This window comes from Takifugu flavidus, chromosome 1, assembly GCF_003711565.1.
Source record: "Takifugu flavidus isolate HTHZ2018 chromosome 1, ASM371156v2, whole genome shotgun sequence".
Taxonomy (NCBI): domain Eukaryota; kingdom Metazoa; phylum Chordata; class Actinopteri; order Tetraodontiformes; family Tetraodontidae; genus Takifugu; species Takifugu flavidus.
The window spans coordinates 19,585,138-19,592,087 of NC_079520.1; the positions used below are offsets into that span (position 1 = coordinate 19,585,138).

Here is a 6,950-nt window from a genome sequence, read left to right on the forward strand (position 1 = left end):
GGGGGCTGTGCATAATCACAATGAAGATGTCATCTACAAAAGCTTTGCTCTGCGACTAACCACTGCCACCTAGCCAACAAACATATGCAATCACACGCAGTAAAATGACAAGAAATGAAAATGTAATCTTGAAGTTTGATGGTCAAAAAGGAAAAAGCTTGAGTGTCTGCCAAGTGGAACCATGTCTACTGGCCGTGCATCATAAATGGAACCATCAGCAGGTTCATGAGACATCCTTGCTGGCCCAACCTTTAGGATTGTTTTGCTTAATAAAACTACAATCACTAGACTGCCAACTAAATAAAATGGATGAAATGTCACCACTTCCTTGCACTGTACAACAAAGCTTAGCTCAACACTGACCTTGTGGTGTGGAGCTTCTTTTAATGTGCTCCACCAACAGGGAGTAACTGAGTTTAGGTCACAATTGTGATTATCATCAATTTTGATTCATGCACTCAACAGTATTAATTTCTCAGTGTGTATAAGAACTTGAAAGAACAGCAGAAGATCCCCAAAAAACCCAAAAAACACACAAACCAACGGCCTGACTACTAGTTGGTGAGCTAAAAAGATTTTGCCACTATTGCTTTTCAAAAAGTTGACTGTGGTGCTCAGCTAAAAAATTGTACAGGCTGCTACAAGTCATATTTTACATAAAATAGTGTTTGGCAAGGAATAAATGTGCAAATACAGCAATTTATTTGGGGTAGTCAAAGGCTCTGTCTATTTTTATACAGTCTTTGGACCATTTGAACATCTGGACCAACTCTGCAGAGCAAAACTAACACAAAACTAACAGCAGCAGCAAGACTAACACAAGGTACTACTGGAAAGGAAACCCAAGAATTTTGAATAAATGCCTAAAAATGAAATGATAATCTCATGGAGTGCACTTATTTAGCATTAATATTAAACTCAACCACTTTTCCTATCAAGGTGATGGAGTTGTGAGCTGTAAGCCAAAATGACGGGATGAGGACACCAGATGAACAAGGACAAATATAAATCTTCTGCACATACCTCTGTGAGTAGAAAGTATAACTTACCCTCCTAAGTCAATAATAAGAAGGAAAATATTAATAATGTAAATAAACTATATTTACAGCATCATCTAGTTTGTGACAGCATCTAAGACAATCACTTTCATTCAATGATTCATTAAATTATTAAGATCATGCAGCATTCTAATTTCAATGCAGTCCTCCAAGGCACATTCCAATCCAAAGACAATGTGTGAACCTTTTTCTGCATGGAACTTTCACACATGCTAACGCCTATCTATGACTAAATATAGCCTAGTGATACAAAGGGACAAAGATCCTCTCATGATTCATGTTTGTGAGGTGATACGAGAGTTAAAGGCTTTCAAAAAGGCTTTTGGATGAAGAGTTTTGCTGGCTAAACCATGTCAAAATCATGCCAGCATATTACAGTAAATGACACTGCATGAGAATAAAAATCCAGACATGTTATATAACTTCTGGTAAGACTCGGTCTCTAACTCCAGGCTGCTTCTAATAGATAATCATGTTTTGCCATGCCGGCATGACTGAGAGGGATAATTGTTGCTGTTGCATGCCTGCATACCCCCAAATCACATAAGCTGATGCCAAGGCCAGACTAGTGTTGATGTATTACAATCAGCTGAACTCCTGATGCAGGCTTTTCCCCCCTCCCCATTGAATCGGATAGCCTGTCTATATTGGATAAAAGGCCTGCAAACACACTCATTTATTATACATTTATCAACATACAGTATGTTGCCGCAATGATCCAACAAAAGATCTGATCAATCAGCATCGACAATCCTCACATGGGGTTCAATAAAGAGTCCTATTGCCAGGATTATGAAAGGAAAGATGATTTCCAGGTAAATTTGATGAGAAGATGAGGACTGTGATAGAACCTTTTCATTTTAACATAGACTTAAATACTGGGGGAACACAAGCATTCACTCTGGATGTTCTCACTGCTATTTTTTTTACAACACATGTATCTGGCACGTCAACCTTTCGTCATTTCAAAAAGGAGAAAAAAAATCCTAAATGGATGTTTCTGCTGTCATAAATGCAAGAGAATTTGCTTGAGCCCTTGAACCTTTTTAACATGCAGCGTCTTGTGGCGTCAGCCATGATGGCTTAAATGGGTCTCAAGCTAATCTGGGCTGTTGTCCTCCACACAGAGGCCCATCAACACCACTTCAAGTAAGGAGGATGGATGGTGCACTGTGTCATTCCACACCCTGCCTTTTGTGCCAAAGCCGCTCGCATCCAAAGATGCTGTGATGCCTCGGTCCTCAGCCGGAATTTTTCCCCCGGACAAAAAGATCCAAGTTGAAGTTAAAGAGTGGTACATTTTCCCCTCATCTAATCCCATCTTTAACCATGAACTGTCAGCTGCTATTCCAACCCAGGCCGCCCAGAAACCAAATCCTTTTGTATTTCACTCTGAAGCCATGCCCATCTAATTGATCCCACTTTATCAGACCATTGCTCTCACACGGAACATGTTCCATTCCCTCCAGAGGGATGCCAATTGGGCTCCCAATCCAGATGAGGCCAACATCCCTTGCCCAGGGGTAACAGCCATTGTCTGATGCCTCTGCTGGCACTGACAGCATGCAGGATTTGCTGAGACAGAAGCTGAAGAATAGGAGACATCCACACAAACACGTTCCAGATGGAGGTTTAGACAGATGGATAAGCTGGGAGGAGAGCCTGAGTCATCTGTTCTGCAGCTCAGGTTTTACAGCAGAGGGTCAGATTTACATCATATTTGCCCGGTAGACCTCAGATAGGGTATCTTTGATGATTTATGGTGAAAACTAATTTCAATAGCCATAAGATTCCACAGAGCCGTACTGGAACTGGTCGAATGGTTCATAAAAGACAGTGGGTCCATCTTATGCAGATACATTTGCATCTTTAGCACATGTATTTATTCCCAGAACTTATATTTTGTATTTACAGTAACTACTTTCAAAAGTGCCTCGTTCTGCTTAGCAAAATGTCACATCCATTACTTCATGCAAGCATTCATTAAAGGCTTTGATTGCTGATATAGAAATGTGCAGCTGTACTCTCACATGGTCAAATGTTAAATGTAAATGTTAAAATGAACAGTCAGGTGTAAAACTAAAGCTCCAACTCAAACAGTGCGCAGCCCTGCCCACAAGTGGCTCTGGATCAGTGGACAACATGTCCATTACGTTCAATGATCTGTCCATTTCTGCTACTCTGCGGCTCTGTGCAGGGACAGTACCTCATCACTTTCACAACCACATTTGCTCTGTGCATTTCAGTGTAGCTTTAGTTTTACACTCGGAAAGACATTTAACATTTATGTATAGTAATTATACTTCTATTTAACAGTTACATTTAACATTTATATTTATATCGAATATTTAGACTCTGGTGAGCAGATTTGATTTGCAGAGTGCTATAGATAGTCCTGTTATAGATTCTCCTGTTTGTCACGAGCCTGCGGTTTTGGATGAGAGGCATGCAGCCGTTACGGCAGGCTGATCAAGCCTCCAGCAAGGGACTGATCTTTGTCCCTGGGTTTCCTCTGGGTGCTGTGTGGTGGGCATGGGCGTATCTCTCACCCAGGAGGATTACGGGTTGGGGAAGCGTGTTATACCATACTTTGATGGTTTCAGCGTTCCTAAAGAAAACTGACAAAGAAACACTTTCATATCTGGAGTCATTCTCTGTCCTGCAATTTACATTTAACATTTACTCTTAACTTTTTTACATTTATATATAATATTAAGATTTACATTAAACATTTATATTTAAAATTTGTACATAATATTTAATCCAGGTTACAAATTACATTTACTTTTAGACTTTGCGGTTAGCTAAATGTAAGAAAGCAATTTTTAGGTGACATATTTACATCAGGTGCCCCATAGGTGCGACAATTAACATCCAAATTATATCCCTATTTGGTAACATTTTATAAATTGCATAAATATTCATTAAATCTATAAATGACTAGATGAAAGAGTTTAAACTCTTCACACTGCATCACTTCTGCACACCTGGCTTTCAAATGGGTGTGCTAATGTTGTACAAAACCATGCATTTATCAAACTCTGGTGTTGAATGGTGTTGATGATAAAACAGAAGTCCTTTGATCCTTGAAAAAAAAATGTTATTTATAGTTTTTAGTCATGCAGTGAAATATATCCATTTGGAGCACTCGCTACACTTAGTTTATGCATTTTTTAAAAGAAGCTCAAAAGCTCCTAGATCTACATCCAGCCTACCATTTCATTACCAGGATGCTACTGTGAGTTCTCACAGGTGATGTGAGGGCCCTTTTATACTGGGATGTGTTGAGCCTCAGTGAAATCTGCCACAACTCGCCGCTGTCTCATCCACACCCATACACTTTTAATCCCTGACTGATAACCTTCTTAACTACCTACAGTAATTCCACAGCCACTTGATCATCTCAAACCTTTGAGTGAACTGCCTACATAAAATAATGTCACTGGGGGACGATTAATATTGAATTATGATGCATTTATGTTGTGATTAGAACCCAAGGTTGCTGGTTTGTTGCCATGGCAGTGAACACTGATCTCCAGTATTCAAAGTCATAAGCATGGTCCTCCACAAGGTTTCTTCCTGTTTAAATGGGTTTTTCTTTGACTGTTACTTGCTTGGAGGTCATAAATGATTGTGGAAGATATAAATAAAGTTATTTTATTTAGATATTGTCAATGTAATTTTTTACATATAAGCAGTTACATATTTGGTGGGTCACATCAAAAATTATGAAACAATTATGTGTCCTAAAGGCAAACATACAGGCATGTATCCTCAATCTTCCACATGGGTCTGATATCTTCAAATCACTGTTAATAGCGCATATTGCAACATTTGTTTGGTTTCTGTCTAAACACAATTGACATGTTTTAGGAATTGTGACCTTGAGGCACTGAACATGTTCCACCTACATGAGCCCCATCAGCGGAAATCAGCATTACCGGTAAGCTAATCTGCTGAGACAAAAATCAGACTTCTGGCAGCTCTCAAATGGAGACCATGAGGCAACAATGAAAATGAAGTCAAAGCACCAACGTGCTCTTAAAATCCTCTGAGTTTTGTTTATACAAGCCATCAGTTGATATTTGGTCCAAATCAATAGCTGTATAATTTCTTTACTTCTTTTGACCTCCGCGGAGATTTGATTTCTTTTGCAGACAAAAAGCAGGTGCTCCATCAGTCCTCAGCATCCTCTCTGAATCATCATGTCAGGAGAAAAAGAGTCAGTCATAACGAGAGATGTGACAACGCTGACCTCATTCACCATTGAAAGCCATTAGTGGTTGTGAATGTTCCACGGAGTGTCAGGTCGGCGCGTGTGAACGTCGGCTGACATCTCACCATCACCCCATAAGTAACTTTACACACTGGTGAGGATGCTTAGTGGTAAATCGGGAGCAGTGAAGCAGAAATGGGGTCTCTCGGCTACCAAAGGGCTTACGGGACTGCACATGAGTGCGAGTCAAGTACTTAAGCAAGTGCGCAGGACATCACTCCATCACTACTTAACAGCTGCCGGTATGATGTCATCAGCAACGGCGGCCCATCTTGTTTTTCCACTCTTGGCAGAGGTGGCGTTGATGAGTGAAGAAATGATAAAGATGGTGTGAAAGAAAGAATGAGGAGACTCTGAACACAAAATTCATATTGCATAAAAGTAAATGGGACTAGGGGAGAAGTCTACATTCACCTATTCACGACTACTGACAGGGCACACCACATGCTCGTTGGAAATAGCCGAAGACAAAGAATTTGAAAAAAGGTTTAGAATCTTGCTCAAGGACAGGGCATGGACATTTGTGTCACTGAAACCACTGTAAAAGGACCTGGAGCTAGATCCAAAGATGATGACTCAGCAGATGAGGCCTTGGTTTTTCAACTCATGACTATGTGGTTACATCTGGGTTTTTTGTTTATTTTAATTATTCTACTTGTCACCCTTTCAAAAACATTTACATAATAAAAATACCTTCCCACTTTTGAGCACATTGATCTTAATCTTCAGTATGTTATTGGATTTCAAGTTCAATAAATTAAGTTAGAATTTTGCAAACCTCAGTTATTTCACATTTTGGAAATAATGAAAACCAAAAATGATTAACCTTATCTTAAAATCACAGTCTCGAACCTGTAGCGAGAGCAGAGCGGTCTCAGCCAGCAGACACATAACCTGCAGGTCAGGTCATCAGTCCTGCCAGGGAAATTTTAGAAGTGCATGAATGGGACATAGATGAGGAAGAATAAAGCAACACTCGTGGGTGAGAGACTTGGACAGTAGACGTATTTTTCCATTATCCTGTTTTAGGTGATCCAGGAACCTGAATCTGTAAATGTCACTGAAGTCACAGAATCAGATTAAAGTCTTTACACTCTGGCTTGTATAAAGCTCTGAGTATAAAGAGAAATGTAACTGAGATCGTTATCGAACCAGAGGCTGACACATTGTGCTGGCAGAGCAGCACCAGGCTAGTTAATGCTCCTATGAGTCACAGTTTCCCTGCTATGTGTAACACACTCCAGTAATGTTTTATACTAGTTCATTCAAACAACTCTTCATTAAACCAAATACTTTATTGTGCACAAATATTAGCAAAATTAATACAGCATTAATTTAGCAACATAAAAGCAACTTTGGCATCAGGCCTTGTCTCAATGCATTATTTTCCTGATAATAGTCTGCCAAGATATTAGATATTACCCCCCCACACACACACACACACACACACACACACAGAGGATTTGAAGAAATCAAGGATGCTGGGGAGGTGGTGGAATTGAGCTCCAAAGCACAGCGCAGAATAGTGCACAGCAGCAAAATAACTGAGGCAGCAGAAGGCAAAGCAGCATGAGCAGCATGGAGCAATAAAAAGTGACCAGTTAAAGTCATTGGAT

At 39.9% G+C, this 6,950-nt stretch overlaps 1 long non-coding RNA gene across 1 annotated transcript; it reads left to right on the forward strand.

The window, feature by feature from the left end:
• The first annotated feature begins 352 nt into the window (after window positions 1-352).
• On the forward strand, window positions 353-3,715 carry LOC130532715 (uncharacterized). The gene is made up of 3 exons (XR_008952417.1): window positions 353-823; window positions 940-1,027; window positions 2,186-3,715. It is a non-coding gene; the product is annotated as an uncharacterized LOC130532715 (long non-coding RNA).
• Window positions 3,716-6,950: the final 3,235 nt, after the last annotated feature.